General features: G+C 37.1%; 1 long non-coding RNA gene across 3 annotated transcripts in view; it reads right to left on the reverse strand.

Moving 5' to 3' along the window:
- Window positions 1-915: 915 nt before the first annotated feature.
- LOC136290659 (uncharacterized) overlaps window positions 916-22,952 on the reverse strand; it is a 184,885-nt gene continuing 162,848 nt past the window's right edge. Inside the window, exon 4 of one of the 3 annotated variants that reach the window (XR_010721285.1) lies at window positions 916-1,004. This is a non-coding gene — a long non-coding RNA (uncharacterized lncRNA). Of the gene's footprint in view, window positions 1,005-18,476; window positions 18,564-21,377; window positions 21,459-22,952 lie in introns of those variants that run through there. The other 2 variants (XR_010721286.1, XR_010721287.1) reach the window with 2 other exon arrangements.

The following is a 22,952-nucleotide window of genomic DNA, read 5'->3' on the forward strand; positions in this document are numbered from 1 at the left end:
AAAATACCATGCTCAACCTTATTTTGAATATGTCTTCCTAGAATGTCTATATGCTAAAAGAACATACAAAGTATCTTGGAACATCAAACTTTTAAATATTTTGAATTGAGAAGTCTTTTACACAGTTAGGATAAAAAGACAGTACTTGTTGGTCTTGTTATATTAATTTCTGTAAAATTAATAAACCAAACAGGATCAGGGGTAGAAAAACAATAATTAAAGTTCTTGTCTGATATATGTTCTTTTCTCTTAGTTGTTTGGTTTGTCCTTCAGTGGTAGGGCTGCAAGAATTTTTCTGTATGGTCAGCTTGACCAAGAAGGCCCAAAATTCTGAGGTTTATGGCCACTGCCTTCATTCATTGACTGTTTGCACTGCAATTATTTTTGAATCAATGGCTTGAATGGTTCTCGTCTATTTTTCTCATTCACTATTTCATTGAACTCAGTGCATCAGAAATCATCAGTGTTTCCCATAGATTTTTATCTGTACCATTTATTTCAACAATGTTTTTGGTTGAATATTGTGGCTCTCTTAAGTAATAGGGAAGAAGAGACATCAAGCTCTTAGAAAGTGGCTATGTATAACCTAGGATTATAATTACTTGACTTATGATATTAAAGAGATTACAGTCCCTAAAGATCATGGATATCTGCCACATCTGTGTGGGCACATCAGAACTAGCTTTACACCAATCGTGGTCTATAGCCATGCAGAACCAGAGCCAAGCATGAGTTAAGCACTTGGCTGCTCAAGCAGTTTTGTGGATACACCAGAAAATTCACATTTGAATACACAGGAATCAAGTATCATCACCTTATAGTGGAAATACAAGAACAAGAGTAGTGTTCTTACCTGTAACATTTAAAACCATTTTCAAAGTTACACTTTGAAATCCTAGTGATGTTAAGAGTACGGATATTCTTATTGAGTTGCTTCATTTCATCTGTAAGTGTGGAGCTGGCCAAAGTGGAATTGGTAGGAAAAACATCTTCTGAAGAAATAGCTATAAAATAGAGAAAAAAACATAGTATAGGAAGATGGAGCTTGACCTGAAGTTTCTAAAGTCAATGTGAGTTTCACTGCAAATTCAAAGAAAATAATATGAGACAAGGGTCTTTTGGGAAAACTCACCTGCAAAGCAGAAATTCAGTACCTTTTTCACATAATTTTGTGCACAGAAACTTCAATAATAAACAGCAGTGTTATTTTTCTTCATTGTTTTTTCCTGCATCATAACTACATCCCTAAAAATATTTCACCAGAGAGTATGTGATCTACTAACTTTTTTTCACCAGTGTGGCATTCCTGTAAACTGTAGAAAGCCCCCAAAATGGCATAATTCTAACTTTTAATATTGTGAGAGCAGCACAGTAGAAACCTTAATCAGGGCTCCTACTCCCATTGAAATACATCCTGGTTTAGTGACCATCCTGAGTAAGGAAAGTTTTCCTGAACCGTCACTTAATGTAAACCAAATGGCCCCCGCAACTCCTTCCTCCTACTGAAGGATTTTGACCCTTAGACACCATATTAACACCTCTAATTGTAACTGACAGGGCAATTTCCTGGTTGCCATTGTGCGAGACAAGCATCGAACACTAGCCACTAGCAATTTATGACCTTTGACTATCATATTAACTCTTTTAATTGTAACTGACAGGGCAGTTAGGCCAAAAAAGGGTCCTGGCAAAGCACTCCGGGCAGTTGTGAATGTCCCACTAAAGCCAAGTAAGGAGTATCCAGTCATTAACATGGAGGGATTGACGATTGAAAGAAGAGGGAGTACCTCAGGCTGGACAATCCTCAAATTCCCTGTAAACAGCACTGATTAATCTTTGCTTCAATTTGCCCTAACGTTCTCTGCTAAAAGCCAGAACTACTTTTACTTAAGGCATAAAATTTACTCTTAACTTTTGAAGAAGATTTCAAAAATGTTCTCAGTATTCCTGCTCCTAATGAAATTATTTTTAAGGTCAAAAAATTTCAAGTTCTTTGATGAAAAAGACAGTTCCTCAGTATTTTATGTTTGAAAATGTAAATGTTCTTACATTGTTTAAATAAAAACACCTATCTAAATCCTTGGAAAGCATGTAAAGTTAATGCACCTCTGGAGAACAGCCACTGAACCATGCCATAACACGAGATGAAATAAGCGAGAGGTCATCTCAAGTGGAAGAGGGGGGAACGCCGCAGATGACTCATATTCACTTTTGGTAAACTGGCCTCTAGAGGGTGAAATATTGTACTCACCAACACTTTAGCAGGTATGACACCATCCAGCAGCAGGTGAGGGCACCAACCAGATGCTAAAAGGATTCTCTTGTTATTTATGTTTGAGCCCTACAGGCATAAACACTGATCATTAAATTTGAGTATTTTGTTATATTTTTTGATCTCCCCTATGGGTGAGCTACATTCAGATAAAGTAAAAATACTGGACCCTTTCTTATTGCAATCTATCAATCCTTTTTCCTTCGGAGGAAGAAATAAAGCAGTGTTATCTTGAAGCTGAAATAAAACCTGTAGGAAAATAATAGAATCTATTTTCAGTTTTGTATTTCATGTCAAACAACTTTTGTTAAACTTCAAGAACTTTCTAGCTGTCCAAGATTTCCCCATCCAATGTGAGACAAGGGAGAAATCCACATTAAATCTAGAAAAACTGAACAGCCAGTGTTACCAAACACAGAAAGTCAGAACACTGAGGAGCTGAAAGAGATCCTAGTCCAAGAGTGCATTTTCACAACTGCCTCTTTTGACAGCAAACCCAGCTTGCCCCCTGCATTCATCATCTTGTTTGCAGAGCAGCCCTACAAACAACATGTCAGCTTAACTGAGAATGAAATTACACATTATGGACAACATAATACCTTGTAGACACCAGAACAGGAAGGTCTTCCTTCCCTTCTTATTTTCAACTGCTCTTCCTCCTCCAGGCTTGCCCTGACCCTTTCCATGTGCCAGCAGAAGCTTGTCTCTGCTCAGCCAATTCAGCCCACTTTCCCCTGCAAAAGCACACAGTTTTTGGTGGAATTACTTTTCTGCCAGCTGAGTGAGTGAAATCAGCTCAAGCTCCTCTGAGAGAGGGAGGGTTACATGGCCATCAGACAAGAGACATGGGAAGAAGGAATACAAGCTCTCCTTTTTGGAGACACCAACAGATTTAGGGCTAGCCAAGCTCTAAGTGTAACATGCAACATCATCCTGAAAGGAAGTTACAGAGAGAGCAATGCCAAGAAAAGACAGATACAGCACTGCATCGTTAGTTAGGTTGTTTCATTATTATTGCTAATAGGCTTTATATGTTATCTTAACACTGACATAAATGTCATTAAGCAATTTTTAAAACTATTTTTAAAGTATCCAAGTAACAAAGGACTCTGTCTTATTTTTAGAAACTGCCTAATAATGGTCTCCACAGCAAAATACAATCCTTCTGTGTCTCCTTCTAATGGGACTTTGTGTTCTTGAACAGGTTTACCCTCTCAGAAGTGATCATAAATGGATTTGTGCTCTTTCAAATCTCTTGACAGACTGTCTCCTGCAGACCCTCAGTTTAATGTTGCTTCCTGGACATCTGTTCAAGATTTGAGATACACTGTTTTATTTTAAAAACCATTTAGTCTACATAACTTCATGAATACTATTAAATGAGACAGAAAACCTTGTAGAAACATCATAAAAGAGAAAAGATATTTATTAGGGCTGCTTCTTCTTGACATTACCAGTTACATTAAATTCTGACTGTTGACATTAAGGTGCTTCCACCTTGCATGTATTCTCACATGTGAGGATAAAGGGGAGGGTGGCACATGAGCTTTGAGCTCAGACCCGCTTTAAGCAGCAAATTTTTGCGCTGGTGCAGCTTCTCAACAGTGGTTAGTATCATGGAAAAGGAAAAATTTCACATCTCCTACTTATGCACTGATAAGACAAGAAAATTATCAATGAATGTAGAGAAGACCTAAAGGGGGTTTTAAAATACATATATATATAATATAAATTCTAAGCATAAAAGTATTTGAGGGGAGGATTTCCCCAAATATTCACCTGCTACTGAAAGCTTTTCTGTGATGGGAGAAAACAAATAAAAAGGAAGCCCTCATCATTAATAACATTTTCCAAAGCAGTCTTATCAGTAAAACTAATATGCCCCAACCTACGTTGCTTTAAATGGTTTCAAGGAGTTCCCTGTTGACACAAATACTGCTTTCTAAAAAAAGCCATAAAAAATACTCCATTATGTCTTTCTATCAGTAGCACAACAGGCTATCAAATTCGAAAAACTGAAAGTGAGAAAGAATTATAAAGTAAATTGGCATAAAAATTACTATTTCTCACCTTTCTCTGTAATTTCTTAGTAGTCAAATCATCAGCTTTGCTTCTTGTATTTAGACACATAAGTCTGTAAATAGGCTCCTAATTTTCTGATTGCTATATGTGTGTGAGTCATTTAATCAAGAATTTAATAGCATCTCTTTTTTTAACTGTGTTCTTTGGAACCCAAACCTGATTGTAGCCCCTAATGTCAGGCAAATCTTCTTTCTTTCTTTGCATTATTGTGGAAGAGAATATAAATAATTACACACAACTCTTTGACAGGAACATACTCTAAATTGCTACCTACTTAATAAACATCTATGGAGGTCCTAAGCTGTTTCAGATGAGAGTAGATGTTTGATCAGATGCACGAAGGTTATTTTAAGTAAGCATCCAACTATCTTGTCTGGTCTTTCAACAGCTAGATACTTCTACAAAGATCCATGGGAATAGGGGGGATTCTACTTTAGTAGACTTTGCAAGGGTCCTGGAGGACTTGCTAAGAATGCTAAATAAACAAGGTCTCCCATTCCACCCAGCCACAAAGAGCTAACAAGCCCCCGTGCCCCCCTCCCCGTCCTCCTTTGGGCTGTACCTCCCACCGGCAGCCCACACTCATCAATACACAGGAGCAGCAGATATCACACACCAGATCCTGCTGTGATGAACAAACACCAATCAACAGCCCCATTAACCTCCAGAGGACAGCATGGTTTGTTTACAGTAAATACTAGAGCACTGTCAGTGGAGGAATGAACAGGAAATGCTGAGGAGGCTTTACCCCCTTCTGTTTCAGGAACATTTGGAAGTTTGGGGTTTGTGTGCAGAACAGTCTTGGGTATTGCTTTCTTCCTTTTAAAAAGAAAACAACTCGATGAAAATTCAGTTGTTTAAAATTAACAGTAATTTAAGTTTGATTGGTTTTTTTTTTTTTTGTTAAAGAGCCTTCAACAAGAACGACTACATTTTCAAAAGAAAGTAACTGTTGACAAACAACATACATAGCATTTTTCATGGGATTATCAAGGGAGAGTGCTAAGTGTCATTAACTAAGCATTATTCGTTTTTATGCAGATGTTTGTTATTGTTGCCCAGCCCTTCAACACTTTGCTCTAACTTGTGCTAAGTGAACTGGAATCACCAAGTTTCGCATCCAGGACTGGTAGATTGTGGAAGGGATTTGGGCAAATATTACTGTTTATAGAAAATAACGAGATGTTGAGAGAGGTTTAGGGTGAAGATCCAAGAAAGTCTGAAATCCACCCTGTACACTGTTAGCACCTGAGTGGCTCACTAGAGTCCCTGTGTCCTAGACACTTAGAGGGAAAGATTCCATGCTTCCTCCTCTGCATACCCTTTGCATACAGCCTACTGACTGCTCTGTTTGGAAACTGGATGCACTTCTGACCCTTTGATAACAAAGACAATATAATTTATTATTCACACATATCTGCAGTCGGAAGACATTACCGCAAGTAGTTGATCTCATTCTTTGCTCAACTAAGACATGACTTGGACACTAGTCCAAATGTTGCTCCTTTCCTTGGAGCAACATTTGGACACTAGTCCAAATGTTGCTCCTTTCCTTGGAGCCAGCAATTGAATGGAAGAGAAAGTCTTGGCAGCCTTGCAGAAATTAGCTTGAACTTGAGCTCAGAGGGAGAACTGAGTTTCTTATCTTGTGGGGCTGTGGTGTGCTGTAAAACAGTAGTTGAAGGATAACTACTTAATCAATCGCTAGAGTGGGTAAGGACCTGGCAAAAGGGGAGAGGAAACTATTAGGGCAACGGAAATGAATCTGTACATTTCGTTAGTAATTTTTTCAAAATAAAGAACCAGGAAATATTTTGTGGAAGATGCCCATCACATGTTGTATTTATATAACTACTACATTACAATTTTTTTCCAACACAACTCAATCAAGTTTCTCTACAGGACATGCATCAATTTATTCTAAAATCCCTGAAAGTTTTGAATCCGCTGCCAGGCGTGTTTGTAACAGTTCAGATGAGCCCCTGCTCATCACCTCAGAAATGAGGGGAGAGCATAAGGGGAAGTCTGTTATGACAGTTAACCAAACAAAAAACTACATGTCAGAAGCTACATGACCACAGCACTTCGGTGTTGAATATAACTGAGCAAAAGCATTCCAATTTCCAAACTAATTCTCAAAGTGTCTCTGCACTGTGGTATACATTTCTCTCTATAACCCCTGGCTCCTGGACACTTTTCCAAGTAACATTTATAACGCATTCAAACTCACGTATGCTTGAGTCCACCAACTGAAGTATTTGTAAGACACAGTGTACAAGGATAAGAGGACAAATGTTACATGGTAAAATGTTTATAGAAACCAGGTTGAAAGAGCTTCCCAGTGGTTACACCTCTTCATCCACCCTTCCATTAACTTAATTAAGCTAACCCATAGGTTTACAAGCCTGGGGGAACTAGAGAACTTGATCTGAAAAGAAAAATAAATGGTTTAATCACAAGGACAGGTTTTCCAAGTTGTCATGGCTCTAGTGTTTATAATCTGCACACTTACATAAACCCAAACTTCCATTACTTGCCCTAGAGTCTCAGATCAATATTATAGACGAAGGTAAAGCTTAAGGTAAACTATTACCCTATAAGATGATGGGAATAGTAATTTTAGTGAACATCAAACACATTAGGATACAGTAAGCTTGCACAGACATAATAAATTCGTCAGCTATTTCTGCTGATTGATCTGTATTCCAGTTTAATTAGCCATGAAAGAGTCAATTTTTTTTTTCAGAAGCCTTTCCTTCCCCCCCCCCTTTTTTGTTACAGATCACTGCCACAAAGGATAATCCCCAGCTGTCAAGTTAAGGAAATTTAAAAGGTAGGTTTAAAAAAAAATGTTGCCAGTCATGAATTCATTTTCATATATACCAGTTATACTTATTTCCCAATGAGTTTGGTTGGAAAATCACATCTGAAAATAAAGTGATGCCCTTAAACGATAAACGGGCTCCAAAATACTTTGAAAATGGACTAGCTTGATAAGGCAGAAATAACGACATAGGAAGCCAGAAGTTTTGTGGAATGCCACAAAACCTAAAATCTTTCTCTTGCTTAACTTACAGCAAACGTCTTTAACCAACACCAAATGAGCACTGCAGATCTGTCTGGCATAAGAAAGGACAAATTTTTTTCATGGAGAGGATACTACGTCATTCCTGAAAAATAAATAAATAAACAAATCAATGCCACAAATGCAATCAGAAAATTCAAAAAGAGCATCCACATTTGTTTTAATTTGACACTATAAAAGAAGAGGCAAGGAACAATAGTGAGGTCCAGCTGTTGTTTTTCTTGAAGAACTCCCAGCTCCTCACGCAAAGAAACTACACTTGAGATGAGCTGGCTGAGACAAATGTTCTGTCTACACTTTAAATGGCAGCTGGTTATTAAATGACTCCCAATAGGGTGAACACTTGCTATTGACAATAAGGTAATATAAGGACCATGCAGTGCAATCAGGATGGGAATGTGAATGAAAAATCTTTAATCTGAAATTACAGCTGTCAGGGCTATATTATAAAACATGAAAGTTGCATCTGCACTTTGAATTAATGTGTCCCAAAAGCCAAGTTTCTCATAAAGGGCATCTTGCAGATACATCTTTTATAAATAGGCTACTGGTCTTCCGTAAATCAAACCGAACCGTAGCCTATACTCAGGAATTAAAAGAGTTGCCTCTTCTGGGGTTAGTATTTGTTGAACAGTATTTGGTAAAAATGAACATTGATTTACAAAGTCCAACAGATACTGGGAGTAGTATTACTTTATAATGATATTCACTGACTCCAGTGGGTCAAACAAATTACTTTGGTTCTTTTATCATCAGCCTCCATGTGTAAAAGCATTTTTTTCAAGGTAAGGAAGCATTTTCAACGGAACCATTGTTTAAGAATCTGAGTTAACAGAGCATTGAACAAACAAATATAGTACCTTTTATTTCACACAGTTCAGATAAATGGGCTAAGCTTCCTGTGCAGGGACACTAAACCTAGTTTGATACAGCCAGTTTAAGATCAGACACATGGCAAAATTAGTTACCGACTGTATTCCATGACCCCATAGCTCACAAGGATCCCTGCAGTTCAATTCCTATGAAACAGCAGAGCTGTCTCCATAGGCGGAATCTTTGCATACATTTTGTGACAGTTGATCTTGTGATCAAGAATGAGTCATATTTCTGCATTTAGTGATAGTGTGTTTTGAACATTTCAGGAAGCCAGTAAAAAAAGATCCCCAAAAAGTCAAAGTGCCACTCAGAAATTCTTCAATAATTCATGAGGAAAAAACTCACCTTTGATACTAGTCCAGTGTATACAGTAACAGGTGAAGAAATTTAGCTAAGGTGAATGGCTCTAACTACTAAAACTTTACAACTAATAACCTTAGTGGTGCAGATTATGAAAAATTCTGCGCACTCATACAGTCTTCATAAGAGTGAATTTTCAAATGAAACCTAGTAACAAATATGGGCCTAAGAGTAGAATTACAGTGTAACTGTATTCTCTCCCTCTTAATTCAGGTTTTGTCAATGTTTGCTGGAAAATGCGAGGTCACAAGTTTTCTGGTCCCTTTGTTCTCATTAACTAAGTCTTCAACACTCAGATCTAAACATTTGACTCAACTTCCACCTAAGAGCCAATTTATTACCATTTAAAGTTCTTCCTGCCTTCTTATGCCCCACCCAAAGTGCTGTCAAGATGCAAGAGCTAAATCCCCTGTGCTGAATCTGCTTCTTCCCCTGAGAGGAGCCAGCATGCTGCATGCCAGTGTTAACAGGCCTTTGGGTAGTTAAGATTAAACAAAACAAAACAAAACAGCACTTCATTGATGATAAATTACAAATCATTAATAAAATTTAAAATCATCTGTACATGCTTTAAAGGGCATTTACCAAAGAAATTAATTAACCTTGCATAAATATTTCTTTGTACTCAGATACAAAGTAATGTTATCTTTCCTCACTAGGCATACAGTGGATACTTCAAGACCAAATGAGGAACTTTTAAAATGGAATTGTAAAAATCAGCTGCCTGACTGCAAATCAAGAGGTCTGCCATTTCTGTTACGTAAAGCTAAAAGTCAGGTTCTGTAAGCCCAAATATGATGATTAACAGGAAGATATAATTAAAACATTTTTCAAATAACAAATTGAAATAGTGTTCTCTGCAGCCTGATTAATTAGAGTAGGCATACCATTCTCAAATTAACTCTAAATTCAATTAAGAGGTTTTTCTCCTTCACCTCACAGCATTCAGAAGGTTACTTATATGTTTTCTGCTTTCATACAGAAATCCCTAACCTTTAGAATGTGATAAACAAATATATGGGAAAGGGTCCTGAAAAACAGACAACTGAAAGCTCAAAAATACATTTTCCAGAAGTTAATTCTCTTGTACTTTTTTTACAGCTATGGCATTTTTCTCCTCACACTCCAAATTATTTTATAGTGGCTCTCAACTTTGTTAAATTCATCACATTTCACCCTTGAAGTATCTCAGAGCAGGGTGTTGAGTTCCCCTAAGGTATCACCTGAAAAGGGCATTAGCATCTGTGTTGCAGGCACATACAATCATTTTCATTTGTCTAACATTTGTCTGATAACTCTCCCTGAGAGTTATCAAATACAAGAGTAAGTCAGCCTAGAATAATGTGAAACAACATCTGTGAATATAACTTTTAAGGAAGAAATCATAATTGATTAAGAAATAAAGTTGCCTTAAGGAAACAATTTCAGGCTTGTGAGATAGAGAGATATCAATGAAGAACGAAAAAGAATATTTTTAAGGGTTCAAACAAAACAAATGAAGACATTAAGCTCTCAAAGTCAGTAAATTAACACAATCCTCCTAAAAACAGGTAAAAACTTCAGTGTAAATTCATTGTTCAGTCAGTTCCCCATGAAAAGGGGCTGAGAAACGAACAAAGATACTAATTCATTTTCAAATCTCTGGGTATGAATTCAAGGACAGGCAGCCCTAAGCATCCCTCCTTCTTACTGTAAAAAAAAAAAAGAAAAAAAAAAAAAGAAAAAAAAAGAAAATCCACAAAATCAAAGATGAAAAGCAGCAAAGGCACATGTGCATTTGAGTTTTGTTACCTGGCCCATTTATTTGTCTTATCTATCTGGGAGGTCTTGTCTTTTAAAGATTTTAAGCTCTTAAGAGTGGAGGCCATCATTATCTTATATGTTTGCTTAGTGTCTAGCATAGAAGAGTAAGACTGGCTGACAGCTCTAGGCCACAAATACAATTAGGATTTAAATAATGAGCCAATTTTGGTTTGTAACAAGACTCATCTGAAAGGGCTCTGCAGCAGTCATGCATCTATAACAGATAGGGAAGCAAAGACACATTCTTTCATACTTTTGAAATAGTTTAGAAATGATTTGCAATAGGAAAGAGAAAAAAATTACAACAGAAAAGGCCTTAAGACAAATGAAAGAAATAAACTAACAAAAAGTTTGAAGCTCTGTGTATGAATACAATTTTTTCACTGGGGTCATTTCTTTGATTCCCAAGCACAGCAGTATTCAGCATGGTCAGAAATCCATTAAACAGTTAAATAAAAAAAGATAGCACTTTTCTTGAGAAGAGCATCCATTCTAACTGGAAATTAAAAATCGTATCCATATGGAAAAACCCAACCCCAAATAAATAAAACCTACAGGCTGTAGCCTCATGTGTTTCCATTAAAGCAAAATTAATGTATCAGATTATGGAGTCCAGTCCTGCAACGCGTGTGCCCTTTTTGAGGCTCTCTGAGAGTGCTGCTTTAGGCCACTGGGTCATGTTTTCAAGGCTTCATGCCATAGGTCCATTTAGATGATGATACAGCTTTGTTCTACCAACATTTTAAGTGCTGTATTTGTCATCCAAGAACTTTGAAGCACAAAGAAAAAGGCCATTATGTAACTAACTTGTACATTTCTCCACAGTAGTATACGTATGGGAGCACTTCCAGCCAGGAGAATTGATCCCATATGCATTTGTCAGGCAAAACCTTATTAAGTACCCAGTCATACTTGAATATTCTCTATCCCACTTGAAGCAAAACTGCAGACAATCTTTTTGCTCTCTGTAACAAATGCTACCTCTATTGAAATATCAAAATATTCTTTGTGTCTGAGACACAGCTTCTCTGGACACCGTATTTCCTACTGAAACAACTGGTCACATTTTTTTTTCCTAATCGTAAAACAAGGGTCAGAAGTTCCATGGCGAGAAATGTGCCAGGCAAATGAATTACACAGAAAATGCAAACAAGTTCTTCCCTGTCCTTACCTAAAGGCTGGCTGTTTCTATAAGTAGATGTTACAGCCAATCCCTGACTTGAGGAAAAGGAACAGAAAAGAGCCAGGGCTGAATGTCCGAGGAATGAGCATGGCATTGTAACACTCATTGAATAAAAAAAAAAATTGAGAGAATTTTTAAATGAATTAGTTTGATAAAATTAAAGTCCTTGTGAACTGAGAGGTGCATCCTCAAAATGAGATATGGCTGTGAAGTAAAGCATATGAATACAACAGAATACATTTTGCCATGGTAAGTTTGGACTTGGAAGATGAAGCTCCAGACAGAAAGTACATTATTCCTTGCCTTTCTTGTGTTATCCTTTTTGTTCAGGAAAATAAGTCTACATTTAAGTAATATTGCACAATTCTGGCAAGAAGTACTTCCTAAAAGAGTAGTTTTTCAGCTTTAAAAAGCTTCTATTATTCTTCAAGGTGAACAGTTTTGAAAGTGCTTTTCCAACATTTCCTTAGTCTTAGACTAAATAAGTCAAAAGCTAAAACTTTTAGCACACCTGGCAAACCTGCAGCTCCTAAACCTGACAGCCTGCCCCCTGCATCTTCTTTTTCTTTTTTGATCACAATGCAACCAGAAAGAGAGGCTGCAGCTGACTTCAGTGCAAAGGCACTGCCCAGAGCCTGCCAACTGTGGGGCTGTTCAACACCTTCAGAGAACCCAAGACGCGCAATTTTTTTACATGTAAATCAGATTCCCAGAGTGTTCAGTATGGGATTCCTGGGCTCCAATCACTGTCAAGGGAAAAATGAAAGCAGTTGTTGCTCTTGCAGAGGTGTCCAGATGGGTGGTGTAGTGGTACCTCAGTAGACAGACACGTTTTAGAAAGAGAAGCAGGTTTCCATTTTCCCCCCACTCTCATCCCCCACTGTTCAAATAACTCACATGGAAGCACAGGAAGAACGGCTGCCAGGGCAGAGTAGGAGAGGGAAGAGGTTTTGTTTCAACTATTACAAAAATGACCTTTCCAATTAAAAGAGTTCCTGCTTGGGCTGATATTTATGAACAAAGTTGTGCAGCCCTGCCTGGTGCTCTAACTGTATTTTCCACATGGGCATATATTGCATTTACAAAGTAATTGTTCTGGATATCTCTTTCCAGGAAAAGTATGCCGAAAACCTTAAATACATTAAAAGTCATCTTAGTGAAGCAAGTTAATCTTGTGAAGTTATTTTTATTGTTCCAATTATATGAAACTAACTACTGTACGGAGAGAGCTAAATTACCAAGAAAATCAATTACAATCTAATCAATACAATCAAATTTGTATTACAATGCATACTTTAAACAAAAATGTTCTTATCGGAGCTTCAGCCTATTTTTTAAAATAGGTTGACATGGCATTGTGTCTTGTATTTGAAACCTATCTTTTTATATTAATTTGCTTTAAACAAACAAGCAAAAAATGATGAAAATCGAAAGCAAGTTCTTGCTCATGCCTCTCCCACACATTTTCAGCTGTGTGCGCAAGCAGTTAAAACATGCAAATGCAGTTTGGAGGAAATTCGACATCTCTATTATAGATGAAAGGTAAACAAAAGCAGATGAAGGATTAGTGCAATTCCAAATTTAAGATATTGCTCTCAGTGACTTATAATAAAGTGGTGTTGCATACGGTGGCATGTTTTAGATGACATTTCAATTGTACAAGCAATTTGCATTCTATCTGACATTAAATAACGTTCTCATTATTATGAATTCCGGCAGCATCCCCGTCTCCACAGCATAAAGATATGAACTACGAGGCACATCTTAATGAAGGGAGTAAGTTTTCCTGTCAATCTGAAATGCAAGACAAGGCTGTACCTGGGCTAAACCTCCGGTAACATTATTGTGAGTTGCCCACTTCTGACATAGTACAAATCTTCAGCTAAAGCATTCTTCTTATTAAATAAAGATCTATAACTGAACACATGTATCTGTAATATCACTACAATCCAAAGAAAATTAAAAGACAGATTATGTCCAGGATATTACATGCACCACCACAGAGCACTGCGAGAATCTGGTATGATCCTGTTGCTAAGATACCTGGCTAATGCCACGGAAACAAGCCCTTCGTACTAATCTAGCACAATCCATGCATGCTTCCACATATTTTGGCAGGGGAAAGTAGGAGTCCACTGACAATGGCTTGGGATATTGCTAGCCAGTGCTCCTGAATTTATACATTTTTTATCTCTTGCTGGTAAGCTTCAGCAATCTGAGTGAAATAAGAAATGTAACACTCTGTTAATAGCATTTGGTTGCTTTATGCCATTTAAAACAAGTAAGATTACTTTTTATCCTCCTACATAGTCAATAAATTTGTTTAAAAAGGTAATTATTTAAGTGCTTTTGGTTGCAAAATTGCAGTGGTCCCAAAAATGACTGCTCTTAATCTTTGTGATTTATACTGTAATATGCACATAAATGACTATCTGCATTTGCTGTCTCCATTGCTGTCTTCAAGGAGACTCTAACAGTTTCCTCAGGTGCACACTGAATAAGCAATTGGACAAACTGGAATTATTTTAACACAAATAACTCACAAGTCTGTACTATTTAAATCTGTTTTGAGACTCTTAGCCCACAAATAGCTCTTTGCCTAGTAGACGGAAAAAAGAGTGAGGAAAAAGGAGAGGGGAAAATAACACCAAAACTCAAAAACACCTAGTCATTCCATGATGTGTGTAAAGATCTTACATAAAAGAAAACTGCTTCATCAACTAGCCAGGCTGGACTGCAAACGTATGGTCAAGTAACATAAGTGTTATACCCATCCTTTTTAAATATAAGAGAGACATGTCTTCACTGATGAAAAAGTGCACTAACAAAATGTTCCTAATGTAAATTCAACAAGAATTTTAAAAAAGCAAATATAAACATACTCCCATCTTTTTTGCAATGCGATCTCCTCTAAGCATCAGTGACAGTAGCTCTGCTGAGCTCAAGTTATGATAACAATAACTTTTGCAGATGTTCATAGCTGTCAAGTATTATTCACTAAAATGTCAGATGTGATAAAAAGTAAAAACATAAGAATTCCTCTGTAGTAACAGTTGAAGTCAAGAAGGCGGAGGTCACACATTAATCTCTAACTATAAAATAGTACACTCTAGAGGAATAATGGAAATATTATATTAAAACAAGCACAAAATTGTGCATGCCTACATGCATATTAATACATAAAAGATGCTTATTTTTCCACCATACATTCATGTCCACTTCATTAACAGACCCAACTTTTTTTTTTTTTCTGAAAAGAAACGTACACATTTCAGATTGCAGCACCTAGAAACTATGTTATTTTTATTCACTTTAAAATTTTAGTTTCTTTTGTTTCACTTTCTCAATTTTATTCCATTCCCCAAACTCCAAAGGCCATTTTTCAAGCTGGAAGATGACCTTATAGATTCCCAGAATCATTTGCAGGGTTATGACAATTGCACATCATGTCATACTCTTTACTACTATTGGAAACAATCACTAAATTGGAAACAAACACAGGCCATTCAAGATGCAAAAACCCCAATGTACAGACAAGTGGCCATTGCTTTATTCAGAATGATCTTTTTATCTTTTGGAATCTTTTGTGACTTTTTTATTGTCAAACTATTTCTGAATAAGTACCTTAGGGCAGTATACAAGGGTAACTGTATGATAAAACAGGAGCTTGTTCATGGAAAAGAAGAAATAAATCAATAACAGGTGCAAGTATCTCAGAAACTGTTACTTCAACATAAATTGCCCCTGTAAGAAGGACAGAAAAATGTTTTTACAAACCTTTTACTTTTTTCAATTCTCACTGGAATCCAAGTCAGAAGAGAAAATGGCTGTTTGCTTAGAATAAAGTGTCTGAGCTATCTATGTGAACCTGACTGTAATGGCAAAGGATGGTGTGGATCAATATCCATCTTCTTCATTCCTGAAGTAATAACTTTCAATAGGAAAATCTATTTACTTTTACTTACCTTTATTTTATTTCATTTTGCTTTAAAGAAGTCCATTCCAGAGGGAGGGTTTAGGTTGCAAACAGCAGTTAACAAACTCATGATTTAACTAAGGACTATAGGCCAGTAGGTATGTTATCATTCTCTGTAGTCATTGGTCAGGGTTAAGAAGAAACACATTTACTTGGAAAATTTATTTATTATATAAGCAGTCAGTATTACCAGCCATTTAAGGCGTACAACCTCCCTATGTATAGCCCATACTGGAAAGGTCAATCAGAACCAAAGTGTAATTTGTCTAACCCTTATTTACAACGTGCCCAGAGCTGGCCGAGCTTCTCTCCCGCCGAAACAAATGCTGTTAAAGAATTAAATGCCCCCAAATGGCTCCCTCTTAGCCCCACACCCGCCACAGCCAATCTGACCTCGAGTACTAACACAGCCTTTTCCTAGGAGCTGCTGGCCACCAAAGCCAGCTCCTTATTAAAGTATCCTTATTAAAGAGAAAGTCTGCCCTGTGCAATTTGGCACTGGGAAATTACTTTTCCTCCATTAAGGTGCAGGGATGAATCATTCAGTTCTTCTGGACAAACTTCTCAGATCCAAATTTTTTTTTTTTTTAAACCAAATGAAACAAGGATGAGAGGGAGAGGGGAAGAAAGACAAAGCAAACTTCTGTATTTTCCAGTTAAATTAACTGGCTTTCAACAAGTTTGTATTCTCAAGATAAATCATACAGCTTATATGACTTTTCATGTTATATTGCTTTTATCAGTCTAAACAGTATATTTATTACTTTTTCAACTCTGTCAGCAATAGAACAAAAGTTTATGGCAGCATTTTTTGTATCACCTGATTTTTTTATTATTAGGGGGGCTTATTTTAATTATGCTCTAAAATGCTGCATCAGATAGCACTTCATCTTTCTAGTAAACACTGTTTTCAAGCTTCATACATTATCTAGAGCACAGTGAAAGGCTTACTCATTTTAAATTCAGTTGAGAAGCTGAAGCACATTAGAAATTTAAAATATTTAAAAGTACATTTGTGTTTTCTGCAGTTACTGATTTCCCTCCCTACTCCTAAAATCACCTAAACTGAAATTAAATCAAGACTGCAATTTGCCCCTTGCTTAATATTAAGCAACCATCTGTCTTTCCTTAATATAAGTTTTTGTGACTATGGTAGCAACAGCATCCCTCACTGTTCACAGCCATGTCAATATTGAAGTCCAAATAAAAGGCTGCAAGAGAGACTAGAAAGACAACACTTTATTCACACTGCGAATTTTATTAATAATAATTGCTAATTAATCTTAACTGAAGAAGCAGTGTAAAACCCCATGTCTGAATTCCAGGTTCTTACATAAATCTCAAAGCACTCAGAGTGTGTTTTTGTAACTAAGAAAGAGATTCACCAGCATTAAAACCCTGCTTATATCAACTGCAGGATGGGAAATAAATAAGAGATTCTACTCTCTTTAGAATTTGAAGGGAAACACATATTAATATAGATGCAACCTGGTAAGACGATTAATTGCAAATTAATATTTGCAGAATACTAAGGATAAGCAAGATTTCATTGTCACTAATGTCTGCATATTTATTGGAAAGCAGATTGTGTGAGTGTGTGTGCAACGAATAAATGAACCTCAACTGTACAATTTTCCATCTAGGTTATACAAGTAGAATCTTCATTTTTACATCTTTATTTTTGCTGCTATCAGTATAATAGAGAGAAATGCAATCACATACAGAAGTACTAGTGCATTTATCGCTTCAGCACAGAAGTCAACTATTGAAGCTAAACAGAAGCCACAATAAATCTGAAGAAAAGCCATTGACAATTTTATAAAAAAAAATAGTTTCAGTTGTTAAAAGGCACCCAGGGATTAGAAAAAATATTCAGGGTCTTAACGGTTTTAGAATGTTGGTGGGTTTCAGTCTTGAAAACAATAATTTTTATTTATTGGTTTTTACCTGCAACAAATTTTGTTATGAAATTTCATCCACCATTTTATTTCTCCTTATATTGAGCTGAAAATCAAAATAATTGAAACAAGATAGAGACATCAAGAATTAATTAAGGTTATTGCAGGAAAATCACAGTATGTAAACAATGTTTCTGAGCTTAGGTAGTCCAGGTAAAGAATTAGTACAGCTGTACAGAAGGAGCTGTGTTACAGTAAAACGCAGATGAAATATCTACTAGGGTAAGTAGTGAGTTAGAGGCTTTAGACATAATTATGCTATATATAATTTAAAGCTCAGCTTCAAAGCAAGTAAGTGCTATTAATTATCCTCTGCCCAACACAGCTCTTAAAATGTCAAATTAGAAAAGACTATTGGTAATTGTATAAGTTATGGCAAACTAGCTCCCTCCAGCAGTGACAGGAGACAGCAGGAAAAAGCAAGCAAGATATATCTTTGCTCTGATATTTACAGCTACTTGTTCTTCATGCAGATCAAGAAAGCAATAATGTTTGTACTGAATTTCCTCAGCCCCCTTTCAGGGACTGATCCTGCACATGACCCCTCTGTGAATAACAGCTGCTAGATCAGGCTTTTTTTGGAATTTCACCAAACACTGATGACCTGCCTTTTCCCTGCCCCATCACCGGGACATTCATACCTGTGTTCGGGGGAAGCAGAGCAGGTGCCAGCAGCGTCGGCACGAGGAGGGGGCAGGTACAGGAAGGCAGCCTGGCCCCCTGCTCCCAAACATGTGGCTCAACTGTGCTCCCAGCTCAGCTCCAATGCTAGGGTAAGGGATTTAATTTTCTCCTGTGGCTCAGTTTCTTAACTTCCTGACTCAGTTTCTCTTCTGCAAGTGGTCAGAGCAGGATGCACAGCAGGAAGAGCATCCTGGATTCACCACACGGCTCCGTTTCCTCATGGCTCAGGAGCTTTACTGAAGTGTCTTTGTACAGTGAGAGCTTGCCAGATCTCAGTGTCCTGGCTAAAGGGCAAAATATAATAGGCAAATACAACCATGTGGGTTACTGTGCACAGGAAGATTTACTTCTATAAGTATTAGCCTAAAATGGAAATACTTGTATATAATTAAATTTCAAAGGAGAGGAAAAGAAAAAAGAAAGCTTGACCCGGGCATTTTTTTCCTCTCTGAGGCCTGTGTTCAAAATTCAGGTTAGATGCAAAGTGAAAAGGTTTAGAGGCTTGACCATATACGTACTAACACATATAAAACCAGCATCAAGTTTGTAACCTCAAGTTGAGGAAAAAACATTGTCATAACAGAAGAAATAATGTGCAGGGCAGGAAAGCTGTGCAATACCTTCCAGAAATACACACCATATTCATCCTGGCTCTTAGCCATTGCTCACTCATAACCTCTATAATTCACGAAAATTATATATTAAAAGCACGTAATGAATGTTGAGTTATTTTGAGTTGAGTTACAAACTTAATAGGCAGTTGTCATCATGCCAGATTACTAAAGAGCTAGCAGATCTTTATCCGAGAATGAATCTTTTAAGACATGGTTTCTGAGTAAAGCTGACATGTACAGTAACTTGTGGATATCCTCCCAATTCAGATCAATTGAGTCTTTTGTGCATTAATATTCTTCTTTAAAATGTTCTCCTGGGAAATAAGATCATTTGTTGTAATTTTTGTTTGATTTCAGGGGGAGCCCGCTACCTAAAGATCTTTAAGAATCTGGCCCTTAGGCACTTTTGAAATTGAGAATTAGACGTTCCAATGTTGGATTAATGCCTAAATACCTTTAAAAGTGTGAGCTTTGGAAAATCCCTTTGGGTACCTATCAGCACCTGTAGGCATCTGGATACTTCTAAAAACGGCCCCAAGTCCCGTTTTAATATCTCACATGCTGCAAGAGGGGCTGACACCCATTTTCTTTCTTCCACAATCCACAGGTGACTTCTTTCCACCTCAATGGCTGCTGCAGGTGTTGGACTGAGCACAGCACTAAACCCTCTCACACACAGAGTCAGATGTGAAGCTTCCTCCAAGGCGTGAGGAAGGGGCAAAGCAGCGAATCTCAAATGTCACAGGCTGCACAGCTGAGTGGGTCCTGGCCTTTAATAATGGCAGCAAGGGAGAGATAGAAAATGCCTTTCAAACTCACAGCTCTTCAGCAGGCTGCATTTGACATGGCACAGCTCCAGTTTTTCACCTTACGACTAAAGGTGCCTGTAACACCACAGTTCCACCAGAATGCAACTTTCAAGCATTACCCATCCCAGCCTGGCTATCCTGCAGTCTTTGCTTAGAGGGAGCACTTTACCAAAGTGATCATGAAGCCTCACTTGCAGTTATCAGGCTGTTTAAGGGAAAACCAGGGATGCAGAAGGGCCACAGATAATGAAGTCAGAAGCAGTTAGGGAAAAACACATAAATAGCTTCTCAGCAACCTCATAATTCACTCAATTCCTACTTGCAATAGCTCCTGCAAACAAAATCCAAGCATCAGGCTTGGGGGATCAAGAGTAAAGATGTTCTAGAAAAGTAAAAAGCATGTGTGTATGTATAAATGGTTGCAGGATTCGGCCGTGTAAACAGCACAGACCACCCCATTTCTTGCGTGGTTGCCATTTGTGCCAGCCTCCTACTTATACAGAGCCAAGATTGTCATGTGCCACTCAGCCCCTTTGACTGGAGCTTCATCTGGCCCTAAAAGCAAATATTCGTTGTCAGTTTCCACTGCTTTAACTTTGATAAATGCTTCCAACGCAGATCTTAACAGCTAGCAAAAAACCCATATGTGAGGATTTTAATACCTGACAGGTCATAGAAGTTGCAAAATGACCATGTCTGTCTGCTGATCCTGAGCGTGGCACTCCTTATCATACACAAAAGCAGAGGCTGGCCATGTGTGAGAATTAGTCTGGTGTAGGTGTATTTTCGAAATCTCTACTTCCAATGCGAGTCCCTTACAATTCCTCATGCTGTTTCTGCATTCATAACTCTTTGACATTAGAACTGCTGAAAGTTTTGGAACAATGAGTTGAACAAGAGATGAAGAGAAAGTGAGTGGTACAAGGGCTGTTACCTTACCCTGTGCTTCTCACATAAAGGGGCTCTGAACATGTTGTCAGACACAGCATTTTTTTCGAAGCAGTTTCACACATGCATTTTTAATCAGGATTATATTTCACACACATCTATCATCACTTGCAAGTGCAGCTAGTCCTTCTTAAAAACATATCAGTTCTCTGTGTTTGCAATCAACCAGTTTTTTCTTTGTATAGATCTACTGTTTGGTGACTCACTAAACTATACTTGTTCTATCAGGAAAAAACCCAACTGCTTGGGATGAGCACTGAAAATGGCTGCACAACTCCCTTAATACAAGGTATTTTCTGAGATCATTTTTATTGCCTGCTGCACAAACCGTCTTGGTAATTTACCCTAAAATTATTCACTAAAATAAAAATATGATGGATTATCCTACCTGCAATCATGTCAGAACTACTTTGAAAGCTATATATGCTTTTACTGAGCCTATCAATTTTGTACTGTACTGCTTTTATTCACTCCCATGACTGTTTCCTACATGGAACAGACAGAATGCAGAATGCTTGCTCTCTTGTACCAGGAGACACAGAAGGAATTCCCAGGTACTTGATGCCAGTGAACCAAAAGTCAGTGGCGAGCAAATTTATAAACACATGTCAAGGTTTAAACCCTTCCTGTTCAGTTTAAGATGGAGAGAATTTACCTAACAAGCAAAGATGCTTGTCAATGACAGAAATCCTTACATTTCAAGGAAATGAACCAGAACTTGAAGACCGGCAAATTTACAATAAAGTTTACATTTGGGGTTTTCCAGAGAGTTCCTTGTACAGTAATTCTGTTGTTTTTTGGAAATAGCCTAAAAAAAGAAACACTCATTACTCAGAAAGGCAGCATGCTCAAACTTCTCAAAACTAATGTACTTATTTCTATTTTAATGTACTCATAACTAATCCCTTTTATGAAATGTGAAAAAAATTTCAAATGGAGCTGACAATACAAAATTAAAAAAAAAAAAAAACAACAACAACAAACAAACTCACAGTCGTTCTCATTCATTGTCCGCTCAGTGGGGGGGAAAAGGTTAAAACAATAATCTCAAATTCCTCATGAAAAAGGAGCACAGTAAGCATAAAATTGCTGGAGTTTTACAGAAATTAAGTGGGATTTTGTAGAAATTAGTACAAAAAAAGGTAGCATTTACCATGTAATCATATACTTTCTATAGGCTCTTCACAACTATCATATGGCATATAGCAAGGCAACAATTTTTTTTCTAAAAGATGATTTCAAATTCCCATAAACTATAATAACTTTTCAAATAAATATTTTCTGGGAAGAATACCACTTAATTAATCATATGAAATGAAAATGAACCTAGAAAGATTCTAGTATTTCTGTTGACACTTTTTATTTTTTTATTTTTCTTTCTTAATGTTATCATTTCCCCTCTCACCAATAAAGCCATTTTAGGAATAGAAGTCTTTAAAATTTCTTGAATGGTTTCGGGGAGGGTTTTTTTTTGTTTGCACTCAGTTTTATTGTAACACCATGATAACATCATGTAAAACATGCTTTAAACATGAAAATGCTGCTCCACTAGGGCATAGCATACTTCAGATTATTAAAACTTGGATCTTAAAATAGATGCAACCTAGAGAGGATGTCATGGAAGGGTTTCAATGAAAACATCACTTCACCACGTAAAAATGTGCTTCAGCAAAGCCCTTTCAAAAAAACTCGTTTGGCTGGGAACTACTGTATATCGACATATGCCCTGAAAAATACATACCAGCACCAATTGCACAGGGGCATTGTTCACATGAAGTAACTATATCTATATGTTGTCAAGCAACTGGTAGTAAAAGAACTGAGTAAAAGGCATTTGAAATATGAGATGACTGAAAATACCACAGCTGATTTTTTTATATTCTCTGACGGTTGAGAACAAAAAGACTTTCAGACAAAGAATTTAGACTCTATACCATGGCGTTTGACTTCCAAAATGTAATGCAAAATATTGCCAAATGTCTGACAGAACAAAAAATACATTGTAAAAGAAATGTTTTTAAAAGTATAAATACAGCTCTTTTGGAGGGAACTTCTTGTTCTGATGGAGTGACAGGATTTTTAATTATACTGTATCTTATCACCAACTTAATCACAACCTCCTTATGAAAATCTCTGGAATCACAGATCCCTAACAGGAAAAAGCAGAAATAATATTATTCCAGCACTATCTCAGTTTGTAACAGACAAATAAGTAACTTCAAAATGGCAGGGTTTCAAACATATTGAATACTGTGTAAAGACAGGTTTTTCTGTGCACTCCACTTATAATACCTAGATTAAA

Source organism: Chamaea fasciata, unplaced genomic scaffold (genome assembly GCF_029207755.1).
Source record: "Chamaea fasciata isolate MVZ Bird 193981 ecotype frontalis unplaced genomic scaffold, bChaFas1.0.hap1 SCAF_6, whole genome shotgun sequence".
NCBI classification, from domain to species: domain Eukaryota; kingdom Metazoa; phylum Chordata; class Aves; order Passeriformes; family Sylviidae; genus Chamaea; species Chamaea fasciata.